This window comes from Taudactylus pleione, unplaced genomic scaffold (assembly GCF_031769625.1).
Source record: "Taudactylus pleione unplaced genomic scaffold, aTauple2 ptg000199l, whole genome shotgun sequence".
In the NCBI taxonomy this organism is placed as follows: domain Eukaryota; kingdom Metazoa; phylum Chordata; class Amphibia; order Anura; family Myobatrachidae; genus Taudactylus; species Taudactylus pleione.
In genome coordinates, this window is record NW_028284601.1 from 8,193,546 (window position 1) to 8,220,640 (window position 27,095).

Here is a 27,095-nt window from a genome sequence, read left to right on the forward strand (position 1 = left end):
TTAGATTAGTCTGTTGGCTGTCGTGTATGTATCATTCCTTATTGAGATCCCTAATAACTTAACTCTGCCTTTCCTCTGATGATCCTGAAGGAGGATATGATGAAGGGAAGTAGAAGGTGGTGCATCGTCATTTCCCAGTTTATAAATATGGTTAAGGATGACATCCACAATGTCAAGGTTACATAATCTACAATCTTCACCTGACTCACGGCTAGAAGTGACCCCGAGGACCTCAGGTAAAAGGACAAGGCCGCGGCTTATACAGAGCGGGTGTGATCCGGCTATATTCATCCCATGCATGGAAGAGAAATCCTCTATGGTGACAAAAAGTGTCCTGCATATCAACAGGAAGCCTGGTGTGCACAGGAAGTCTGGTGTGCACAGGAAGTATGTCCCCCCTTCAACACACTTTATATAAAGCATCTTTACTTCTGACAAGCTCTTTCTCTCTCTATTTATACAGACGTGTCTTCTTGTATTTGATGCGGCAAATCCCACCACGTATGTCGCGAGTCGTGTATCCACGACCAGCAGCGCTATACAGACTGGTGGCAAAAGCGTCTTCATCCACCACTTACACCAATGTCACTGTGTGCCCTGTGCACAGGCTGCTGTGTAGCCTATCCTATACAAGTGACTGCTGGCCGTAAGCCCCCACCCAATACCAGCCACATGCATGGTGCCACACCTGTCTCTTGCACTGATGTCAATAAATTATTGTTTTTTTATTGCTCAGCTTTAACTTGACAGATCAAGATGAAACAAAGTGCAGGTTATTTCTAGGAGTTTCCACTACAAAATGATGACAGGCACAACGTTCTTATAACATTTGTATATATATATAGAGAGAGAGAGAGAGAGAGAGAGAGAGAGAGAGAGAGATAGATACATAGCAGTAGTGGCTAGTTCTAAGTTAGTTCAGTTCTCAGAGAATGGAATAGTATGAGATACAGCAGCATTCAGATAACCCAATGCTTTTTAATTGCACCTATGTTCATTATTTTTGTTGTATGTTCCATTCTTTCTTAGTTTTTATTTTGCCCGGATGGAAGGACATCAGAGAAGGGCGCCATTTACAGTACTGTACAGACTGCAATGTTTATGTACAGTATATAAGGGAAGCAAAGGGTGTACTGTGTACATGTTATCTGAAAATGACAAAAGAAAAAAACAGCAATGTTTCCTTGATGGCAAGGCGTCCGAGCCTAAACCACCGTATATGCAGGAACTTACTGTACAGATATCTAGCACCTATCTGTGGTAACATGATCATAGTATTATATTATACAGATTTTGTATGTGCGTGCATGCTCATGGCGTATAATCGGGAATTTTTATTGTGAAAAATATTTTTTAAAGTAATATAAATTGCATAAACGAGTCTCAGGGACTTCAAATTAATCTCATCACAGTACTCGGGAGACGTGGAAATGTACCATAATGCCATGATATGACAGGACATAGCCCGGCCACTCTTATTCAGGGGAAAGAAAAGGTGATGGGCTATTCCTAACTAATATTCAGGGATGGCAGCTCCTAGTGTTCATTCCAGCACCCTGCACCTATCACAACCTGTGCAGTTACGCTTTCCTGCCAGAGTTGTCCCTCAGCTCTGGTGCTTCTAGCACACTCAGCTGAAGTAACAAACTTCAGAGATACAGACCAGAGTGTGCTAGAAGCACCAGAGCAAAGAGCAACACCCCAGGCAGGAAATAGGAACTGCACAGTTGTGACAGGTGCTAGAATGAACACTACGCTCCAGAACACTAGGGATCAAATAGCTTAATGAGGTCATTTGTCTGCAGCAAATGGACCAACCTGCATCCTTGTGACCATTGGTTGTAGTAGTAAAATGGCTGCCTCTGATATAAAGAAGTTTATGTAACCGATTCATTAACAACCAATGATGTCTACAAAAACTGCAGTTAAAAAAAAAGAAAGAAAGAAAAAGAGACTGGTTTACATTTTTAGTTGGAATTTCTTATAAAAATATAAGTATATCTACAATGCACAAAACTAATATGTAAAATATTTTCCAAAATTTACGGACCAAAATAAAATGTAACATACCTTATTATAGCTTATAATGCTGGGTATCACTTGTGATCTGTCTGAAAGGCAATATTCCTTTAAACTCTTCATGTGACTAATGTATATGTTCTCTATGGAATTATTAATGCAAGTCTTACATTCTCCAGCTCTATAAACATAATTGTGGACATTTAAAAAAAATTGGCTGCCCAGATAACAGACTTAAAAATGACAGGATCTGATTGGTTGTTACCGGTAATGATACGCTGCTTTGTGCACTAGTTTCCATGACTGCCCCCTGTATGTAGTCTATCCTGCGACAATTTATACAGTATATTGTCACTATAGATTTGTAAAAAAAATTCATGTAAACCTCGTTATATGCCTCAAATAAACACTGATTACATAAAAACGACCGGTCCACCCTGTGGATCGCCTGATGTCGCATAATGTGAGACTGGCTGGTGAAACCTTTCCCACACTGGGGGCAGATAAAGGGCTTCTCTCCTGTATGAGTTCTCTTGTTACAATTGAGACTGAAGGTTTCACAAAACACTCTCCGCATTCCGTACAGGCGTAGGGATTTTCTCCTGTGTGAGTCCTGAAGTGTTTCACCAGGCAGCCGTTGTACAGGAAGCTCTTCCGACAGATGGGACAAATGTGCTGATTCTCTTCAGGCCTAGTTGTTATAGCATCATCGCTAAACATGACATCTATCACATTCATCCCGCTATACAAGACATCGCTAATAGGCTCATCGCTATATGATACATCAGTAACAAGTTTCCCACTAAATGATACATCAATAAAAGGTTTCTCGTTGAATGAAAATGAGACATCGCTGACAGGCTTCTTGCTAAATGACACATCAATCATAGGTCTTCGCCAAATGACACATCGCTAACAGGTCTCTCGTTAAAAGAGACATCGCCAACAGGTCTTTTGTTAAAGAAGACATCGCCAACAGGTCTCTCCGTAAAGGAGACATCGCCTACAGGTCTCTCAATAAAGGAGACATCGCCTACAGGTCTCTCAGTAAAAGAGACATCGCCAACAGGTCTTTTGTTAAAGAAGACATCGCCAACAGGTCTCTCAGTAAAGAAGACATCGCCAACAGGTCTCTCAGTAAAGGAGACATCGCCTACAGGTCTCTCGGTAAAGGAGACATCGCCTACAGGTCTCTCAGTAAAGGAGACATTGCCTACAGGTCTCTCGGTAAAGGATGCCAACACATCTCTTGTTAAAAGAGACATTGCTAACACTATTCCTGCTAGCCACATCAATAGGTGATTCCACGTTTACTTTATTATCACATGTGATATGGGCTATCTCAGTAAGCAATTTCTCCTTCGCATGAATCTGCAGATGCATTTCATAATTGTACTTCATAGTGAAGCATTTATTGCATTTAAGGCAGACAAACAGTTTCTCATCTTTGTAAAGCCACTTGTAATAATTGAGGCTGGAACTTTGCGCAAAACTTTTGCCGCATTTGCGGCAGGGGTAGGGCTTCTCCCCCATGTGCACCCTCATCAAACACGCCTTTGAAGAAGAAATAATCTCCAAAACTGAATATGAATTTTTTAAAATGGACAATCCGGTCATACCGACCTACTATTGTCACGGCTGCCGACACTTGAGACTCCTGAGAGGAGACAGGCCTACTATGCACAATGAACTGGGGTGGCTTTAGGAATGACCTCTTCATGAAATCTCGGTAGCATGGAATAAAAGTAAATAGAATTTATTCACAGGAGAAAATATAATAGCAATGTCTCACATAAAGTCTCAACAACACAGAGGTTCACATAAGCAATAATGAGTAAAGGAGAAAACCCCCCATATAGTCTTTAACACAGAAGAGCTAGTATGGTAGGGAACCCCGAGTCCAGTATGAGGCTAACACCTCAGGATGGTATACAGGAGCTTCACCAGGGTGAAACCCTGTAGTGATGGAGATCCGGAGCAGAGTGAGCCCTGTGATGCGGTGAAAGACGGAGCAGGGTTGAGCCCTGTGATAATATGAGATTGAAGCAGGGTTGACCCCTGTGATGCGGTGAAGACGGAGCAAGGTTGAGCCCTGTGATGCGATGAGGTCGGAGCAGGGTTGAGCCCTGTGATGCGGTGAGGTTGGAGCAGGGTTGAGCCCTGTGATGCGATGAGGTCGGAGCAGGGTTGAGCCCTGTGATGCAGTGAGGTTCCAGAACAGGGTTAAGTCCTGTGGTGTAACTAGAATCCAGAGCAGGGTTGAGCCCCGCGACACAATGAAGGTTGAAGCAGGGTTGAGCCCTGTGAAGCGATGTGGTTCCGGAACAAGGTTGAGCCCTGTGGTGTCACTAGAATCTGGAACGGGGTTGAGTCCCGCGATGCGGTGATGATAACTGTAACGGTGCAGCTGACAACTGTAATGAAGATGGATTCGATGTCCACTGGAGAGGCAACAGGTAAAGTAAATATTGCAGCAAAAGGTGAAACCACAGCAGTGAAGCAGAAAGCAATACTTAGGCAATGGCCATGCTGAGCTCTGTAGTGCGGCTGGTAACTGCCATCAGAAGTTTAGCTGGAACATGAATGGCGATATAGCAAAGTCCACAGCAACCCACAGGCACAGCAGGGATCTGGCAGGAGTCCAAGAAAGACCTGAAAGTAACGTTACACAGTCACTGAGACACAGTTAGTAACAGGCTTTATACTAGAGGTCTGTGATCCATAGGAAGTTCAGAACATGTGACCCAAATGGTTTGAAATAATGAGCAATCTAGGAATCCCACAACCTGACAACAATGATCACTTTAACTCTCTATTCCCTGTATGTGAAGAATGCCAGCAAGCAGGATAGCTCCTCCAACGACCACAAAGGAACTTGGAAAAAGTAATCTATCTTTATGTACTGAAATAGTCCCAGTCCTGACAGTACCCCCCCTCCCCCTTTTTGGGTGGTCTCCGAACACCCACCAGGTTTTAAAGGGAATTTAGAATGAAAAGTATGTATCAATTTAGGAGCATGGACATCAGAGTCTTTAATCCAAGATCTCTCCTCCGTGCCATAACCTTTCCAGTCTACAAGGTATTGTAATTGATTTTGATGCTTACATGAATCCAGAATCTTATCGATCTCAAACTCCACACCTCGAGCAGTTGTTATGGGAGGTACTTTAGGCAAGCTGTCATGAAATCGATTAAGCAAGGAGACTTGAAAGGAGTTAGGTACACGCATAGTTGGAGGTAACTGTAACTTACATGCCACTGGGTTGATAATTTTATAATACGAAAAGGACCAATATACCGGAGAGCAAACTTCATAGTAGGTACTTTAAGTCGAATATTTCAAGTAGACAACCAGACATGATCCCCAACAGAATATTTAGGAACAGCTGAACGTTTTCCATCAGTGAAGACTTTATAATTATGAGAGGCTTTCCTAAGACACTTATGTACCCGTCTCCAAATTCCAGAAAAATGTTGGAGGGTAGCTTTGGCTGCTGGAACGTCCACTGTAAGAATTGATTGAAGCTCAGGAATTCGAGGATGCCGACCAGAATTGGCAAAAAAAGGACTTTCACCTGTAGCAGACGAATAATGAAACTTATGAGCAAACTCAGCCCAAGGCAAGAAATCCATCCAATCATCTTGAGAAGAAGAAATATACATTCTCAAGAAGGTTTCCAACTCCTGGTTCACTCTTTCGGCTTGTCCATTTGACTGAGGGTGATATGCAGAAGAAAACTGTAATTTAATTTGCAATGATGAACATAAAGCCCTCCAAAACCGAGCAACAAACTGGACACCCCAATCAGACACTATCTCAGAAGGAAGTCCATGAAGATGAAATATGTCTTTGATAAATATTTGTGCTTATTTGGGGGCTGATGGAATTAAAGCCAAATGACAAAAATGAGCCATCTTGGTAAAAGGATTCACCACTACCCAAATAGCTGTACACCCCCTAGACTCAGGAAGATCTATAATAAAATCCATGGAAAGATGGGTCCATGGTTGGGTGGGAATGGGTAGTGGATGGAGAGGACCAACTGGAGACTGTCGGGAGGACTTATGTTGTACACACTTAGAACAAGAATGTATAAACTCTTGGACATCTTTTTTCATGGAAGACCACCAATAGGAATGTTGCAAAAATGAGTACATTTTATGAACCTCTGAATGTCCAGAGAAACGAGAATTATGAGCCCAGGAAAGAAGTTTACCTCGTAACTCAGACAATGGGCAGTTTTCAAATACAGCTAATTTTTATGGTCTGTAAAAATAGTAACAGGGTACTTTGCGCCTTCTAATAAATATCTCCATTCCTCCAAAGCTAACTTAATAGCTAACAACTCTTTGTCCCTGATGGAGTAATTACTCTCAGCAGTAGAAAACGTTCGTGAAAATAATCCACAAGACACTGTTCTCCCATCTGCAGCCACTTGAGACAAAATAGCCCCAACTCCATAAGTGGAGGCATCCACTACTAGCATAAATGGCTTCTCAACATCAGGTTGAACTAGAATGGGGGCTACAGAAAATGCATCTTTGAGAGTCTGAAAGGCATTCAATGCCTCTCGGGACCACACTTTGGGATTAGCCCTTTTTTTTGTCATAGCAGTAATTGGGGCTACAATCATTGAAAACACTATCAATTCCTACCTATCTATACACTCTAAAATGTCGCTATTTAGCGTAATAAGTCGCACCAGAAATAATTGCTCTTCAGACTTTGATTTTGTTTCCAAAGCACAAAAAGATATTATTCAACAAACAGCAGATAGTTACACACTGTGATCTAAATACAATTAGCGCAAACGAATGATACAATCACAAGGTATAGTCGATACATACACAAGCGCACCGGTCCCAGTTACAGTCATCAATTCAGAGGTCTGTGGTCATCCTAGAGAATGGCTACTAACTGGGACCGGGACACAGGCTATATACCCTAACAGATCATGATAACAACAATGTAGACAGACAAACATAATTCCATTGGTTCTTGCTCTTGGCCTTTGTACTACGCTGTAGTTCATAGGGCAGTTCATTAGGGGTCCCAATTCTCCAGATTACATTGTCGTTCTTTAATTGATTTAAATTAGATACATTACAGTGTACACATTCTAACCAATAATTTCCTATATTCCATTACCATCGAACGCAAGATGCGACACCCTCACTGATAGGTTCAGATATCTGGCATTAAACAGTATGTCAGTTTAGTACCAAACATGCCATGTTTATCAGAAATAAATATTAAATACATGCATTTTATATTATAATTAATAACTTTAATATAAACCATAATGTGCAGGAACCTTTTATGTGCATGTATATTTATGATTATGTGTAAGTATGCGTTGTGTGTCTACATGCAGTGGAAAAAGGTGCACTGTGTGTTTCTATTTATAATTGCAACTGTATATCTATGTGTGCACGCATTGTGGATACCCATGTGATCGTTTAAGTGTACATATATATGTATATATACACATACATACATATACTGTATATACATACACACACACACACATATATATATATACATATATATATATATATATACATGCACACAATCACATATATATATCCTCAAACTGGTCATTATTTTTTTTTACTTTTGTCTGGACTAAAAGAATGACAGACAATGGGGTTTTGTCCTGTTCATGGATGGAGCAAGCCTTGGCAAAAAATCTGATAATTTTAACAAAAGGCTCCCCTAATACAATTTAAATACATCAGCATTGGATATATGTTAACAATAGCTACACATCTGGCAATTGTTTATTAATCTACATTTAGGACACTTCAATTGTGCATATCAGTGTCTGGGTTATATTTCAAATGCCACAGACATACTGTGTATATATTTGAAGTAAACACTCACAGTATCTTTGTGTATTCTTGATTATTTGTCACAGACATGTCTACAAGACAAGTCTGTCATCACTGAATATATGAAGTCTTTAAATATATATATTTATATGTGTATCCATGCGTATGGGGTATGATAGGGTTTTAAACAGTATGCAGTGGTAATGCGATCGTACAATGCTAATAATAGCATATTAGCATCACACAGCATGGTTTCATGCTGACGACGCAAGATGGCATCATCAGAGGCAACCTAAAATGGCGTAGCTCGATATTAATTTTAAGATCTGGTATCAGCCAATCATCCGGCTTTGACAGTCCACCCTTTGATAGCAAACAACATGCTATCATACTCTGATTTTAAAATTAATTTAGGCTTACATTATGACATATTATTTAATGTTATATTATGGGATGGCACAATGTGGTCATTAAACCATCAATAATGTGTCTCTAGGGGGGGGACATAAAACTACCCTTATACGCACACCGTGGATCTTGGGAGATCATGGGAAAGATGTGGGGATTCACCTAACCCATAAAGGAAGTCTTGAAGGGGATAGGGACTTACATTATTTAAGATGTTTTAAAATAACATTTTAATAACACATTTCATGCATGGCTAAATTTATACATCATCTGATGGTACATTCTAGTTCAGGGTTGTGATGCAGTCCTACATTTACCTCAGTATTCATATTGTTACTTCTAACCACCATCAAAATTTCATTCTTTCGGTTTACCTTATCTTTACATTTTCCATATTTCAACACAGTAGGAACACACCTGACACATATGCCAATTACTAAGATCACAACAAATATGAGCAGCAGGAGTTTACCTATACTAGCAACCATTTCCTGGACCCACTCCCTTAGACCGGAGAACCATTTCACTGGGTTCACCCATGAAACCCATTCCTCTACCTTCTCCTCTACTTCAGCCATTGAAGCATTATGGTTCTTCCGAAATTCCCATTTCAGCTGCAGAATTTTGTCCATCTTCCGGTCTATCACCTCCTTGGGGTCACTAGTGTTATTTGTAATGTATGTGCAACACTTTACACCAAATTGGGTGGCCAAAGTTATGCAATACCCTCCAGTGACAGCTGTTAAATAAATTAACACTAGTCTGTGTTGCACCAGTTCTTTCTTGTAAGCTTGCGACTCCCTACCTGTATACCTAAATGTGTCATCATACATCTCGGTGATATTATCTATTAATTTAGCAAGATCTTGAATATATCTGAAACTTAGAGTACCCTGAGTGATCTTGGCGGGATCCAATGCGACTAAAACTTGAAAACCAGTTGTTTCACTAGTCAACTGTGTAGCTGTATGTACATCACCAGTTATCATATTTCTTTTGTCTCTGTGTTCATACTGTGTGTGAAGATATGGCGATGGTGTATTTTTATGAATACCAAGCATTTCACCATGTGTAAGGGTCATAACCTGTGGGACTACTCTTCCCAGATAACACAAACCTTCGGAACTCGGAGAGAGCCACTTATACGTTTTTCTACCACATATAAAATATACATCATCGGGGAGAACATAAGGAATAGTAAACATCAGTAACCCACACATTTCCCTAGCAAGTTATCCTACTTCAGGTTCTCCCATTTGACTCATACAAGTTTCTCGTACGATAAAATCCTCACACGATAGACCTTCACACTGTCTCCGAGTGTCCAGAATAGCAGATCTCTTAACAATTACTGTACTGGGTTTGTTCAAATACTCCCCCGATTGGTTTAGCACTCCTTCTCTCAACTCCATTCCATTGATATCACCATCAGCTCCCCTCTCTGTCCTCTGTCCTCCGTCACAGAAACCAGAGATCCCGAAACAATCCAAGATAATGAGAAATCTGGGAGAAAATACAAAGATAACTACAGCAGACCAATCCATTGCTGATAACAATGATCTACACATTTCTTTAGCTCAGGTATCTCGCTGTAACCTTTAAACCTCCCGGAACAGGTTCGCACTCGATAGGTCTACGCTATCTGCCTCGATTCTGCCTTGTCTCTCCAGCGGTTGGTTGACCTTCTTACAGTGAGTAGAATGGACCCAGGTATCTCTCTCCACCATTTTTAAGGAAGTCGTACTTGTCAGCAACACCTGATATGGACCTTCCCACCGATCTGTCAAACAACCTGAACGCAAGAAATTTCTGATCATAACAAATTCTTCAGGTTCAACATCATGACAGTTTGTTTCAGGATCATCCTCACATGTATGGGCTTTGCACTTAATTACCGCCACTGCCTTAGGCAATTGGATCGCTGTCAGCAGTCCTTTTATATGTCTGGAATGTGCGACTGGTGTGCCTGCTGCTGTAATAACATTTCTCAGACGCCATAGAGCACTGGAAACATGTACCACCCCGAAGGCATACCTAGAATCAGTGTAGATATTAGCCAATTTACCTTCTGCTAATTCACAAGCTCTTTTTAGTGCCACCAGCTCCGCCACTTGGGCCGAGTGAGGTGGACCAAGAGGTTCGGCCTCTATGATGTCTTCGTCATTTACCACAGCATAACCTGTACATAATTCTCCAGTGTCAGTCTGTCTATGACAACTCCCATCCATGTAAAATGGCACATCTACAGTTTCTAAAGGTGTATCCCGTATGTCAGGTCTTGCAGTAAAGGTCTGATTCAGATATTCCATACAATCATGTGCATCTATATACCTGCAGAACTCACCTTCCGCCAGCAACTCACCTCTCTCCACCCTTTGTGCATCCTGTTGCACATATGGCAAATACGTTGCTGGATTTAACGTACTGCACCGTTTGATGGTGATGTTTGCAGGTGGTATTAGGGCTAGTTCCCATTTTGTGAACCTAGCTGAGGAGATATGTCTGGTTTGGGGAGAATTTAGCAAAGCAGATACAGCATGGGGAGTATAGACAATCAATCATGGCCTAATACTACATCCTCACTCTTACTGACCAATAGAGCAGTTGCTGCTACACTTCTTAAACACATTGGGAGTGTTCTTGCCACAGTGTCCCATTATGCACGGGCCTACTGGCATCACCAGGTTTTCGCTGACTTACAGCGAAACGCACATTGGTATGCCAGATGTGTGTACTACATGTGTTGTGAACTAAAGAATTTATAATATAAATGTATGATGATATAACAAGTTTACACCACGTTATTCTATTCTAATATGAGTAATACGGCTATGTAGAAACTCCGTTGTTAATTGAAACCCACACCTGGCAAGATTGTATCCATGTGATGAAACGTTTGTAGCACAGCTACAACAGCAGTAATTTATTCACCTGGTACAATCACAGTATGATCTTTACGCTATCTCAACATATATTGGCAATAGATCTGAAGGGTACTCATATTATATAGAGGCCTTAGTAGTATACCTATGTTTGAGATGAGCTCAATTCACAGTGGGATTTCATCCACATTGTGGGTAATATAATGTCACTACTTTTACGAGAATACTGTGATTCAATTCCATTAAGTTTTCACTTACCCTAGTTAATATTGCTTCTATGGGATCTATTGTTAATTGACAGATACAACATATACCCATATCAATAGTGGAGAGATTCACAGTAAATAATCGTATAGTGGCAATAAGCACATATGTGAAATAATATGTATTAACCGGACAGGATTTTGCATTGTGATAGTATGTGAGTAATAAAACCTTCCATACCATAATAATTGAGACTCTTCTATTTGCCCGTATATAAGGGCAAATATGTAAAGGTTTTTCTCATTCAATTAATGTCCAATTAAGACTACTTGAAATTAATATTTGTCTGCATATGTGATATTTTTACTCCGAGTTTCACTCATATAACGGTCTAGGAATAATAATACAATTTCAGTTATTTTCACATTTTCATATCATTATTATTTTTTCTACTTTTAACCTCTATTTCGCTGGCTATGTCCCATGTTGGGGCATTTTAACGTATACCCAATAAAGATTGTTTTTTATTTTTATATATATATCTCTGTGCGCCATACCATAGACAACCTTTTTCTCTGTGTGAGGACACCTGCTGCACAACCATTAGCTTCCGTACAGTAGAAATCAAAAGGTTTTTCATAATCAGGTATTCCCAATGCAGGTGCTCTTGTCAGACTAGCCTTAAGATTAAGGAAAGCCTGCTCTGGTTCCTCTGTGTGTATGACACGATCGGTCTTTGAGGAAGAGACTGTGGGCCTGATTCAGAGACGGATGCTCTAAAAGAGCTGAATCAGGGCATTTTTTAATTTTTTTGGAGTGGCCTCCTGGCCGCTCACATAGCTATGGGTGACCACCCACAGCTATTGTGAGTGACCAGGATGATGGTCGCGATGGTCAAGACCATTGCGACCATCGGGCTTGCAATGAGACCCTTGTGGTAGGGTCTCATGGCTGCAAGCCCCAGAGAGCTTCTGGCTCTAATAGAGCCGGAAAATCTCCCACTGACATCACAAATGGCAAGCGTTCGCATGGTAACGCCTCCATTTGTGAAGCCACCCCCCTGCCATGCCTACAAAATTGGGAGAGCTGTCGATCAACATCGACAGCCTCCCTTTTTGTAGTGAGCCATGGAGCAAGTGTTTTTTGCGCTTGCTCCAGGGCTCGTGCATGCGCACTGGGCCACCATCAACCTGCTTGCGAGCGCTATGCTCTTGCGAGCGGGTCTGAATCAGGCCCTAAGTCCTGTAATGGTAAGGCCAAAATAGAAAAACCTGGGATCCACATTCTGCAGTATCCACACATTCCCAAGAAGGTACGGATTTGCTGTTGGTTCTGCGGCAGTGTCATGGTCTGTATGGCTTGGATTCTGTAAGTGGTCAGATGTCATAACCCCTGGGTTAGGCAATGTCCCAAATATTTAACCCTGGACTGGCATGGCTGTAGTTTGTCCTTAGCAACCTTGTGTCCTGTTTGTGAGAGATGAAGCAATCATTTGTGAGAGATGAAGCAATCGTGTCCATGTGTATTGTACACCCCTATATGTAAAAGCTAATAGGTACTGACAGTCAGGATGAAGAGATACAGAGAAGAAAGCAGAACAGAGGTCAATGACAGTGAAATGGGTTGCATTTGGTGGGATCTGCATGAGAATGACAGCTGGATTCGGCACTACGGGAATTTGCTCTCTACTACTTTATTAACCCCTCTAAAGTCTTGTACCAGCCTATAACCCCTCCCACCACTCTTTTTCACAGGAAAGATGGGACTGTTGACTACACTTGCTGAACTAAAATTCCCTGTTGTGATAATCGCTCAATTATGTGATAAACCCCTATCTCTACCTCCTGTTTTAACGGGTACTGGGGAATTGTTGGAGCTTGCCTAACGTTTTTAGATTTACCATTATGGGAGCTACATTTGCCATCAATCCAGTGTCCTGTCCATCTTTGGTCCAAAGTGAATCTGGTATTTGGGATAACATTTGATCTACCTGAGATGGATTTTTACCTGAACCAGTAGAATAATACATTAACCTTTGGGGAGTGTCCAATATATCCCTCACGTCGTGTGCCACTCTCTCTGGGATAGCTAAGAATATACCATCAGGGGAACAATATATGACACATCCCATCTTACATAACAAATCCCTTCCCAGCAGGTTGGTAGAGGCCACTGCTGCTAGGAGAAAAGAATGCCTGATATGCAATGGCCCGATAGTAACCTCTGTGGATTTGGTTTAAGGATAATGTTGCACTTTACCCGTTACACCCATTGCTGGTACTGTTTCACTGGTCACCTGCAGATTAGTTGGATATTTTATCACTGATCTGGTCGCCCCTGTGTCTACAAGAAAAGAATGTTAAGTACCAGCTATATCAATTAACATTACAGGTTCTTCTCTAACATCCCCAGTTAACCTAACTGACTGTAGACTACAGGTGTGACCTGACCCCTATCGTTGACTCTCTCTCTCTCTCCAATACAGCATTTAGGGCCATGATTGGAGCAGATGACTGTGGAGAATACCCTGTATTCTGCATATATCCCTTATATGGATATCTAGGTACTCCTTGGTTAGGGGGTCCTACCCCCTTCACCTTACAGTTCCTACTTACATGTCCCACTTGGTTGCAGTTAAAACACCTTCGTGAGTGGGGTGCAGGGCTGTAGAGAGCGCTGCGGGGCCCAGGTAAAGAGGGGGCATGGCCTAATTGCGGGAGGCGTGGTCATGCCCCCTTGAGAAGAGAAAAAAAAACACACTTATGCAGCACCGCGTAGCTGCGCTGCACGCTGGGGAGCGGGCGCTGTGAGCCCCTCAGCCCGGCGCAAAGCCAGTGGAGGGCACGATCAGTGTGATCGCTCCCCCCCTCAGGCATAGTAGATTGTCGGGAGCAATCTCCCACTGCATCCCAGCACACGCTGTGTACTGGGCTGCTGCATGGAAAAGAGGACAGTGGGAGGTGCAGCGCAGGCCCAGGCCCCCGCCGGGCCCCTCTGGAAGCCTGGGCCCGGGTAAATTGTACCCGCCCCCCCTCTTGGCACCCCTGGTGAGGTGGGGGAAAAGGTTGTTGTGTAGGTTGGGCGGTAGAGAAATATTGTGAGTGTGGGTATGAATTTTGAGGGTAATATGGTGGCTGAGGGTAGTATGGGCTTTGTGATTGAGTGTGATAAGTAGGATAAGGCTGTGTTTGTGGTGGTGCGGGATTGGTTAGTGCATGCAGCTGTGTGTCTGGTGGCTGTGATGGTATATTCATTCCTTCTAGAGCTTGAATGCTTACAGCCATTAGCTTCTCGCTCTGGGTCTCTCTCTTCTTGAGGATGTTTTTATTGTGCTCAATAGCAGACTCCCTGAATGTGTCTACAGTAACTCCCCTCCAGCCAGGTAGAGATGTCTGGACTCAGGTCTTCAGATTGTCTTTAAGACCATCCAGAAGTACCATGATGACCATTTCCCTATGGTGAGTGCTATCTTTAATATCTTCGATCCCAGTGTACTGGGTAATAGTCAGAAGAGCTCAGGTACAATAATCTTCTGCAGATTCACTCTCTTTTTATTTTATGGTGAAAATTTTACTCCAGTTAACTACTACCGGAAAATATACACCCAATTGAGTTATTATGCAGGTAATGTTACCTTGGTTATCCTCGTCTGTTAAGGGAGCATCTCCCTCCAATACGCAATCCGTGATAAACTTTTTCACGTTGGTATTGTGCGGAAGACACGCCCTTAACACCACTTGCCAATCTTTATTGGTTGGTTGGCATTTTGCTAATTCCTTCTTAGGGTCAGGGAAGTCGGTCATTATGGAATTTAGTTCCGCTCTTGTCCAAGGACAATGCATTACTACATCTCTTGTGGGCACCACACCATTCGCATCCGGATTCCCATTGGGAACAGTTATTGTCCGGACGGGATGGAGACCGGCCCCACTGCTACCTTTGGATTTGTTACCTGGCAGGAGATTCAGTCTATTACTGCTACGTACTGGATTAACGGCTTCCGTTACAGGTATGGCGGATGTTAACACTTCCTGTACTACCACTGATGAGGATGGGGCCACCTCCTGTGCTCGTTGAAATGGAACACCTAACATTTGTACGGCATGGGAAATGGCAGACATAACAACAGGTTCATCATCCGCATCATAAACATTTTCCTTGTGATTACTCAAGAGAGGGTACAGGGTACATGTTACATTTTTATGAGTTTTTACATCGACTGTACCTCCACCCCCATCTGCATAGGGCAGTGGTGGTGCATGTGAACTACTGACATTACCTTCCACAATGCTACCTTGCTGCATGTGCGTGCTATTTTGCGGCACTTATGCAACACTGTTTAGCACTGCGTGCATACTCCCCAGCATCATGCACGCAATGCTGGTTTTGCGTCACGTGCATACCCTTAAGCCACATATCCCCCTCTTGCTGCCATAACTTTAAACAATCGTTATACTTTATATTTTTCTTTCGAGAGTGCACCATACAGATGCTCTCTCGGACATTGTTCAATACCTCCTTATCAAAGCTGCCAATTCTGGGAAACGGTTTCACACTCTTCCTCATCATTTTAAACCATACATCACAGTACCTAGTTGCATAAGCACCTTACCTAGTATGCATAATATGCCGTGCCGACCCGATCGGCGCTTCCAAAGCAGCACATCATCTAACATCTCTACCGTTTGCTTGGCTCGCCTCAGGGGAAAATAACACTAAACTTTTCAATAGAGATTTAAATCGGTGAAAGAATGTCAAGGCTACTAGCACTTAAGGGTCCTATGATACCCCTAGCTAGGGAACATGTTACCCCTACCAACACACGTTCACTGTTACACACCTTTTTCCTGCGCAGAAAAATACACGTTTTCCCAGACTATGGCAGGACCAACTAAGGTACTTACAACAATTTTATCACAATTTCAATATCACAATGCAATCTCAACGTCTTTATTTAAACACGCGGCAGCAATACAGGAAATGCGTATACGCTATTGTGCCACACAAGAATGCAACTGCTACACAAAACTTATTATTACCCTTACGCTATTGTGTGACTTCCCCTTTTAACATGAAATTTTATCAACGGAGGAAAACAAATGTTTTCCTCCCTTGTCCCTGGATTTTAATCAGCGCTCCTTAAATTCACATAATAACGGATAGAGGTATCTCAGCAACAAAGTGGTAGCAGGTATTCGAAGGCACAATGCATTCTTTCCTGTGTATGGCGCCTCCACGCTTTTGCTGAGAGATCGATAATCGCGTGTTACCGTGTGACTGGTAGCGAGATATCACTACGAGCCCCCAACTATCGATTCCTACCTATCTATACACTCTAAAATGTCGCTATTTAGTGTAATAAGTTGCACCAGAAATAATTGCTCTTCAGACCTTGATTGTGTTTCCAAAGCACAAAAAAGATATTATTCACCAAAAAGCAGATAGTTACATGCTGTGATCTAAATACAATTAGGGCAATCACAAGGTATAGTCGATACATACGCCATCGCAGTGGTCCCAGTTACAGTCATCACTCCAGAGGTCTGTGGTCCCAATCTTGAATAGCCTTTAACTTCTCAGGGTCCATCTGAAGTTCGGAACCGGAAATTATATACCTCAAAAAAGGTATCACTGGGACTTCAAAACACACTTGGAGATCTTACCATAAAGCTTATTAGCTTGAAGACAACTTAATACCTCTTTAATGTGGGAACAATGATCAGAAAGATTCCTGGAAAAAAATCAAAATATCATCAAAACAAAGTGATAAAGTATATCTCGGAAAATTTCATTCCCAAACTCCTGAAACACTGCAGCGGCATTACATAAACCAAAAGGCATGATGAGGTTCTCATAATGGCCATCTCGCATATTAAACGCAGTTTTCCACTCATCACCCTCTTTAACTCTTATCAAGTTGTAAGCTCCCTTTAGATCAAGTTTGGTAAACAGTCGAGAACCCTTAACTCTGTCATACAATACTGTAATGAGAGGCAAAGAATATTTATTTTTTACCATGATCTCATTTAGACCTCTAAAGTCAACACATGGATGAAGACCACCATCTTTTTTCTTTACAAAAAAGAAGCCCTTCCAGCGGGAGATGAAAATGGCCTGATAAACCCCTTTCATATTCAGACATGGCTTGAGTCTCAGGAACAGAGAGAGGGTATACTCGACCTTGGGTGGCATTTTACCAGGAATAAGTTCAATATGACAATCCCAAGGATGATGCGGTGGAAATTTGTCTGCCGCCTGCTCAGAAAATACATCAGCAAATTCATGATAAGGCTGTGGGAGAGAAGGTGGAACATCTACTTTCACTTTAGCCAATTGTACCACAGGAATCAAACAATTTAATTTGCATTTAGGACTCCAAGAAAGAATTTGAGAACAAGTCCAAACAATATGAGGGTTATGAAGAGTTAACCATGGTAAACGAAGAACTATATCATACATTGAAATGGGTAAAACCAAAAACATAAAGCTCCTACCCTCAACTTCATAGACTTTGTTTGATGCGCAACATCCATTAGAAATTCTAGTCCATTAACTGCAGAAAGGGAAAAAGAATGAGTTAATTTGACAACAGGAATTTTTAATTTCTGAACCAAAGACAATGAAATAAAATTGCCAGCTGCTCCAGAATCTAGCAATGCAGAAAACTCTTGACACAAAAAAACAAAATCAGGAATGCTCACAGAAATTAAACAATCCTTTTTGGGGGAAACTTTAGAAAATACCCCTAGTTTGACTTCCCCTTCATCAACTAGGGATGATCATTTTCCCGGCCTTATTGGACATTTAGCCAAGAAATGTTCTGAGGATGCACAATACAAGCACAAATTAGAACGCCTCCTAAGTTGCTTCTCAACTTCAGACAATTTAGCTTTATGAATTTGCATAGGCTCATCAGATGTACTATGAAAAGAGCAAGACTGGGGAAGAGAACTTTTAGAACACTCAGAGTGACTCCTCTGAACCCCTCGTTCTCACATACGCAGATCAATTTTAATAATCAATGAAATTAACTCATCCAAATTCTCAGGAAGATCCCGAGTCACCAACTCATCTGTAAGTCTCTCAGAGAGACCATTCCAATATGCTGCTCTTAATACCTCATTAATCCATTTAAGTTCTGCGGCTATAGTTTGAAAACGAACCACATACTGACCAACTGGAGCTGTTCCTTGCTTTACTCGCAATATATCCACAGACACGACCACTGATCTTCCAGGTTCGTCAAATATCCTTTTGAAAGTAGAAACAAAAGCTTGGTAATTAGACATCAAGGCATGATTTCTCTCCCATAAAGGAGAGGCCCACTCAAGAGCAGCACCAGACAATAAGGACATAACATAAGCCACTTTAACACGAGAGGTGGTAAAACTTTGAGGCAATAATTCAAACTGAATATCACATTGGTTGAGAAATCTTCTACATGTTTTTGGATTACCATCATAAGAGGTAGGAGTCGGTAAATGTAAATGAGAAGCAGAAACCCCTGATGTACTTGCAACAGAAATCTTAAATATATCAAGATGTGTGGAAAGATCCTGTAGGCATTGCAAAACTTGAACTTGAGTGAGGAACAGGGTTGAGCCCTGCAGTGTGACTAGAGTCCGGAACAGGGTTGAGCCCCGCAATGCAGTGATGGTAACTGTAATGGTGCAGTTGACAACTGTAACAAAGATGGATTCGATGTCCACTGGAGTGAGAGGCAACAGGTAAAGTAAATAGTGCAGCAAAAGGCGAAACCACAGCAGTGAAGCAGAAAGCAATGCTTAGGCAATGGCCATGCTGAGCTCTGTAGTGTGGCTGGTAACTGGCATCAGATGTTTAGCTGGAACATGAATGGAGATATAGCAAAGTCCACAGCAACCCACAGGCACAGCAGGGATCTGGCAGGAATCCAAGAAAGACCTGAAAGTAACGTTGCACAGTCACTGAGACACAGTTAGTAACAGGCTTTATATTAGAGGTCTGTGATCCATAGGAAGTTCAGAACATGTGACCCAAATGGTTTGAAATAATGAGCAATCTAGGAATCCCACAACCGGACAATACCTTGGAAACAGATGATCACTTTAACTCTCTATCCCCTGTATGTGAAGAATGCCAGCAAGCAGGCTAGCTCCTCCAATGACCACAAAGGAACTTTGGAAAAAGTAATCTATCTTTATGTACTGAAATAGTCACAGTCCTGACAACTATCTTTTACCAAAAGTCCATAGAAATGAGACCAAGCCACCAGGACGTCCAATCGTCTCAGGTATTAAAGGACTAACAGAAAAAGCAAGTATATTTCTTGATACCCATTTGAGGAAATTCATGACAGAACTCCCCTCATATACTAGAGATACCATGGATGTTCTTCAGAAATTGAAGATGTATACATTGGAGAAAACACCTGGCTAGCAACGTGTGACATTGAATCATTCTATACCAGTATACAACATGAAGCTGGCATTAATTCAGTAAGATATTTCCTTGAGATGGAAGGAATTGCTGATTTTGGAGAATTTTTATTGCGATTGCTTAGGTTTATGCTTACCAAAAATGTCTTCGTGTTTATTGACCAGTTTTTTCTTCAGGTGAGGCGCACAGCTATGGGGGCAGCATGTGCCCCCACATATGCAAATATCTATCTTGGCTGGTGGGAGAAGATATACTAAACATCTTATATTATGGATGCGATATATAGATGACATCCTGATACTACGGGATGGTCCCAAAGAAGAATTGGAGGAGTTCATCAAGATTTTAAACATCAACAAATTGAACTTACCTCAGAGATCGGTCGCAAAGAAATTAGTTTTTGGGATCTGAAAATACAAGTGGCAGACGATGGAAAAATCATAACAGAGTTATTTAGAAAACACACTGCAACTAACAGTGTACTCCACCATAGTAGTTCCCACTTTCCACCTATCCTGAAAGGAATACCTAAAGGTGAATACATGCATCTTAAATGAAATTGTTCAAATTCAAGTCATTATAAATTGAGATGCCAGGAATTAAGTCTGAGACTAATAGATAGGGGATATAGTAAATAAGCCATTAAAAAGGCTAAATATGAGGCTGATCAAAAAGGTAGACAACAACTGATATACCTCAAAAATAAGATCAAGGAAGAATCCATTGAGGTGAGAATCATTGGTGAATTCTGCAAAGAATGGAGGGAGATTCAAGCAATCTTGCAAAACCATTGGCATGTCCTTCTACTTGATTCTGACCTGGCAACGATTTTAAAGCCAAAGATAGAAATGTCATGTAGAAGGACACGAAACCTAAGGGATCATCTGGTACATAGTCATTTTACCAGGAAACCGAAAAAACAACCTGTAGTGACTGGATCGTATAAGTGTGGGGTATGCAAAGCATGCCAACACATGATAAAGACAAAAGAATTTGAAGATAAATTCCAAAAACACATCAGATCCAGGACTACATTCATTGTAACACATCAGGAGTTATATATTGTATCAAATGCCCCTGTGAGAAGAACTACATAGGTATGACCACGAGACCCCTTAAGCAAAGGGTGTTAGAGTATGCGGGGAATATCTTGAATTCCATCTCTGATATAACCAAAAAGAAGAAATTAACATTGATTGCTCGACACTTCCATGATCATCACCAGAACGATGCAAGACTCTTGAAAACCTTCAGTATTGAAAAAGTCCAACTAGGAATTAGGGGTGGAGATCTAACAGAAGAACTACTATGGAGAGAGAGAGTAGATGGACCTATAAAATGGGAGGTCTAAATCCAATAGGACTAAATTAATTCATTAATTTTGGAGTATTTTTATAGCTGATTTATTTATTTATTATTTGTGAAGAGAACTTTGACAATGAAAATGTATCATCTACAATCTTTACTTACAACTTTAATAAACTTTAATATATTATATCAAGACAGAATATATTTATTTATACATTTTGTTCTAGTTTATTATTTTAGATATGTTCAATCATAATATATCATGAAGAGATCTAAATAATATCATTTAAATTTCTGTATATCTAGTTATCTTATTAATTCCCTCTTTCTGCTGCTATGTTATGAGGGAGATATAAATGAATTGCAATATCAGATAGTTAAGCTTTGAGCGAGAACCCCAATACTGAATCCGGATTGGATGATAGAACCATCAATCAATAGAAACAAATGATGATTGGTTATACACTACTTAAATGGAAAGACAGCCCATGAGACAGGTTGGCCCCTATGAGTAAGCCACTGGCAAAACGCACGTCAGGGCAGTGAGGACATGCTGTTTGGCGTCTCCTCCGTTTTAGTAGACTATGTACTCTGTTATATGTTGTTATGTGAACCACTTCGAGTGTGATAACCACTTAAGTACATAAGGCTTGAAGTGTGTCTGCTATTAAGCTCCACACCGAGTTACAATACATGAGACGGTGAAGCTAATTTCAGCAGACCTGAGTGCTTATACTTATCATGTTGTCCAGCCGTTACTATTAAAATTAGACACTGTATAGCTATGTGACAAGTTCTATGCGAACCCCTTCTAGCGTGTCATACCGCTAATATGTATGATTAATTAAACATAATTGCTATTAAGCCTCACACTGAGTCATGGTATATGCGGATGTGAAACTGATTTAACAGACCTTGGTGCTTATACTTACCACTCTGATTCAGCCGTTACCTCTAAGACTATGAATAGACATCTTATATCTAGGTGATAAGGTTTATAAACATCACGCTATCCAGCCGTTACTATTAAGATCACGAACAGACACTGTGTATCCATATGATAAATTTCATGTGAACCATCTCTAGCGCAACATACCGCTAATATACATGATGCCTATAATTGTTATTAAGCCTTATATGGAGCCACAGTACATGCGGCAGTGAAATTATTTCATCAGACCTTGGTGCCTATACTTACCACGCTGTTCAGCCGTTATCATTAAGATAATGAATAGGCACTCTATATCTAGGTGACAGGGTTATGTGAACCGTTCCTAAAGTGACATACTACTAATATGCTTGAAACATGATAGCTATTAAGCTTCACATCAAGTCACTGTACTCACGGCTATAAAGCGTATTTAGCAGATCCTGATGCATATATATATTATGCTGTTCAGCTACTACTACTAAGGATCATAAATAGATACTTTTTATCTATGTGAAAATCATCAGTGGCACAATGCCCAAATTGTTACCATAATCAGGCAAACACTGGACACTAACCTAACCCTGTATGGGAATTGCTCCAATAATAATAGGAGGTAATAATCTAAGAACTTAATGGTGCATAACTACCAGTATTAATAAATGGACACACTTTGGACCTCATTCAGAGTCGGTCGAAGCCGCCGCACGGTCGTACGGGAAAAGTGGCCAGATATGCAAATAATTCCCTCGCAAGTTGCGTCCTTAAGTTCGGATCGGTAGCTGGCCAACCAAGGGGAGGAGGCGGCCGGCATTAAAAAAAATACGCCCCCTTCTCGTACGCATTGCACGTCATCTCCGGGCATATAAGAATTAATCGAGACCATCGGGAACCATCGGAACTGGTCGTAGAGCTTAAGGTTGACCATACCCTCTCTTAAGCTCTACGATCATGTCAGTGTAAAAACCTCTCATGTCACATGTGCCATGACGCTACTTTGTTAATTATGCACTCCCATAAACCATATGCACTCCCATAAAACGCCGTTCGCATAATTAGGCACACCCGCGTTCGGATCTCCACTCCCCCGTTTTCAAGCACCTTCCCCTGTTACCACCCACAAACGCCTCAATCTGTCACTCAAACTACCGACCTGGCTGTGTTCAAGGAGAGAGAAATATCTGATTGTAGCAGCTAGTTTGCGCACGCGCATTGCGAACTTTACGCATGCGCAGTATAGCGAACATCGGTGGCGTACGACCGTGCGGCCACTTCGACCGACTCTGAATGAGGTCCTATGTCCATGTGAATGAGACAAGTGATAGAACATTGTCTGTTGAAAACCAACTCTGCTGAAGAATAATGAGTATGGTTAGTGACATTTGATGTGGCTCCCCATATATGAAATATATCCTGTGCCTTCGCAGTGATTCATTATGTCTATTAGTTCTTTATTAACAACAATATACAATATTATCTGAACAAGATGGGCATTATACAAGAGCAAATAATATGATTGAATTGCTCTAGTGTGTTGCAATTTTTCAAAACAATACACTGGTCCAAATAACAAGTTTTTGGCTAATAACAGATAGTGGCACTGTTGCTTATCATATGTTATAAATCTTGCAGTAGTTTTTATACAGTGTCTATGATATTGTAATCTGTCTATTTACCATTTAGTCCAAGTTAGAATTTTTGATGACCTGAAAGGAGAGAACTCTATTTTTGACTCCCACAGATATAACTTTAAGAAAATAGATTATTATTACATACATCTTGAGGTTGGTGGTTCTAATTTATGAGTCTATTGACATGAAATAATCATCTCTCCCTGGTGGTGGAACATTATCTCAACATTTATTATATATCTGGACTTATGAATGACAGAGACCATAGGCAGTGACAATTTAATAAGTCTATCCAAGTGTGCTGAGGCTTTATTCACAATATAAAGGTTCACAAAATACAAATTAATAATCTATTTAAGACTTTATTATAGATAATACTTAACAGAGGTTTACAGTCATAATTTTATTTAAAAATGTTATATATTTCGCCGATTATAAAATTATTTAATAAAAGTTATGTTTTACTATTTTTTCCAGATTTCTGACATGTCTATGTAAAAAAATACAATGTGTGTGTGCCCTACATAAGAATACTTGTTTTCCTTTTCTCTGTGTGTAAAACCGACATGTGCTTAATCAGGCAGCCGTTATACAGGAAACGTTTCCCACACTCTGGGCAAGCGTGCGGGCGCTCCATGGTGTGAGCTCGGATGTGCCTCTCACATGCGGACTTGGTGCTAAACAATTTCTCACACTCGGTACAGGGGTACAGCTCCTCACCAGCGTGGAGCCGCAGGTGCATCTCGAAATTCAACTGCTTGATAAAACATTTCCCGCATTCTGGGCACGGGACCAGCTTGTCTCTTATGTGTATTAGTTGATGCCTGTCAATGCCTGACTTAGAATACAGACACTTTCCGCACTGAGGGCACAGCCATTGCTTGTCTCCTTTGTGAAGCCTCATGTGTGCCTCCAGGTCTGATAGTGAGGTAAAACACTGTCCGCACTCCTGACACAGCCATATCTTCTCCTCCATGTGAGTTAATAGGTGTTCCTCTAGAGCGGACTTATCCCCGAACAGCGCCCCACATTCCAGGCAAACTGGCGTCTTCTGGTCACAAGCAGGGTCCCCCGTTCCTCATGAACTTTATGGTGTTCAAAATACTCAGACACGCTGTCACATGTTTCCGGGCATACAAGGCACATAAACTGTATGTCTACATTGTGCGTTCTTTCATTATCTACAGACTCCTTCAGGAGCACATTAGGGCGAGCTCCCTGCACAGGAGCGTTTTCTTCCACGCGCTCTAAGACACAGGGAAAATCGTCCGCAGTAATAACGTTTCCAAATATCCAATCTGGAGACAGAAAAAAAAATATTATTTATTTCAATGCAAAACTAAGAAATATGAAGTTGTGACAGATGGATGATGGCTTTCCTGGGATGTCAGAACAGCGCCATATACACAGACAATGATTAAACAGTTATTCACTATGAGCCTGGTTCTGAGTTGGTCGCAGCAGAGTCCGTATCTCGTCTTTTGCTGGGTGCATGTTTGCAACTTTATGCAAACGCCACTAAAAGCCCTTCCCTAGTGCATATCCGTACGTCCGAATATGTGGTAACGAGACGCCTACTTTAAGCAACCATGGGCCTGATTCAGACCCACTCGCGAGCGGCTGTCCGCTCGCAAGTGGGTCGATGTTATGGACTGAGCATGCGCACGACGGAGGGAGCTCCGTCGTGCGCATGCGCCAGACGCGACGAGCGAAGGAAAGTCCTTCGCTCGTTGTGTCCGATCAAAGGGGGCGTGCTGTCAATGTTGATTGACAGCACGCCCCCTTTGGTGGGCGTGCCAGGGGCGTGCCTCCCTGACGGGGGCGTTCCCACGGGAACGCCTCCCGTCAAAAGCCGGCCCACTGACATCACTAGTGATGTCAGTGGGAGTGATTTTGGCTCTGATAGAGCCAAAATCACTCCGGAGCTTGCGGTTGAAAACCTCAACCGCAGGCTCCGGCTCGCAAATTCGATGGTCGCAATGGTCTCGACCATCGCGACCATCACAATGCACGCTCGTATAGCCTGTGGGTGGTGACCCACAGCTATACGAGCGTCCAGGAGGAGGCTCCATGAAAATGGAGCCCGGCCCTCATTCAGAGCGTGCGCTCTGCTCAGAGCGTACGGCTCTGAATGAGGGCCCATATACGCTGATATACCACTTGGCACATCTTTAGACGTACTATCAAAACTTGCACCAGTCCTATGGCAGGTGCAGATGTTCCCTCTGAATATATCTTCCAACAGATGGGTCCACATACATCTAGCCTCGTTGCTTATTAAATAGCCCTTTTAGTCACGCCATGCCGTGGCGTGACTCGGTAGCGTCCGATTGTCTTTTGGTGCATTTTGTACCCTTCAAATGCGCCTTATTCGCAAACAATGTAACTACATAGCAGCTTCTGCTGATTAAAATGATATGCAGCATGCCTATGTTCTGTGTGTGTCTGCGGGTGTATCTGCATGCGAAACGTACTGACACTGTAACATAGCATTTCACATGCAGATACACCCACACTCGCTCACAGAACATAGGCATGCTGCACATCATTTTAATCAGCAGGAGCTGCTTGTGCTATATAGTTGTATTTTCCTACATGGGTGATTCTGCGTCTCTGTACGTATCCACTATAAGCGGCACACTTGCATCACCTCCATAACATGCCCATAAGGCAGCCCATCTCTGGGCATGGGCTAAGCCAACTCCATCACCACACAGGAAACGCCCACTACATTTTAAAAATATTTTTGATACCTTGTATCTCTTGTTATCTTGAGCGGCGTGAAATGAGGTAAGATTGTCGGACAATGACGCCAGTTTCCCTTACCGTCATCATTTGTATCTGCTTTCCTTTCCTGTACCCAATGTTGAATGTGTTGGGAGGGTCATTGCGTCTTACATCCTGAGCCTCAACTCTGGAAGAACAAATAATTAGTAATTTCTTCCATTATCACATTTTAATATAAATAATAAATGACTTATTGTCACTCTCCTCATGTCTGCTTTACAGCACAATCCTCTGTGCCAACAACCAGTGGCATCACAAGGGGGGTGCAGGCCGCCGAGGGGTGACACTGCTTCCCCTCCCCACACCAGGTGACACCTAGGGGAGGAACGCCACTGCCAACAACCAAACTAATTCCCGATTCCCTTACTAAATATATAAGGGACTCTCCCCCCTATGAGGTGTGTGTCTGTCTGGCTCCCCCCTATACACTAATCTCTCACGAGCAGGGCCCCCGTTCCTCATGTGCTCTACTCCTTCCCTTACTTATACCCCTCCCATGGCTCTGAACCTTTGGGTCAGGCCACTGCAGCTTCTGTGGGTCTGATAACTGCTCCTTGTGCTCCATGGAACTCTCACCTCCCATGCCGGCAGGCTCCAGCTATTTTATATATGCTTCAATTGTTTAGAGGTGCTCTGCGCTTTCTGTAATATAATGCTCTTTCTTCTTTTTTTACTATG

The 27,095-nt window shown here is 41.9% G+C and overlaps 1 pseudogene; it reads right to left on the reverse strand.

Moving 5' to 3' along the window:
* LOC148518756 (uncharacterized) lies at nt 1-25,124 on the reverse strand (annotated as a pseudogene).
* Between the last annotated feature and the right edge of the window lie 1,971 nt (nt 25,125-27,095).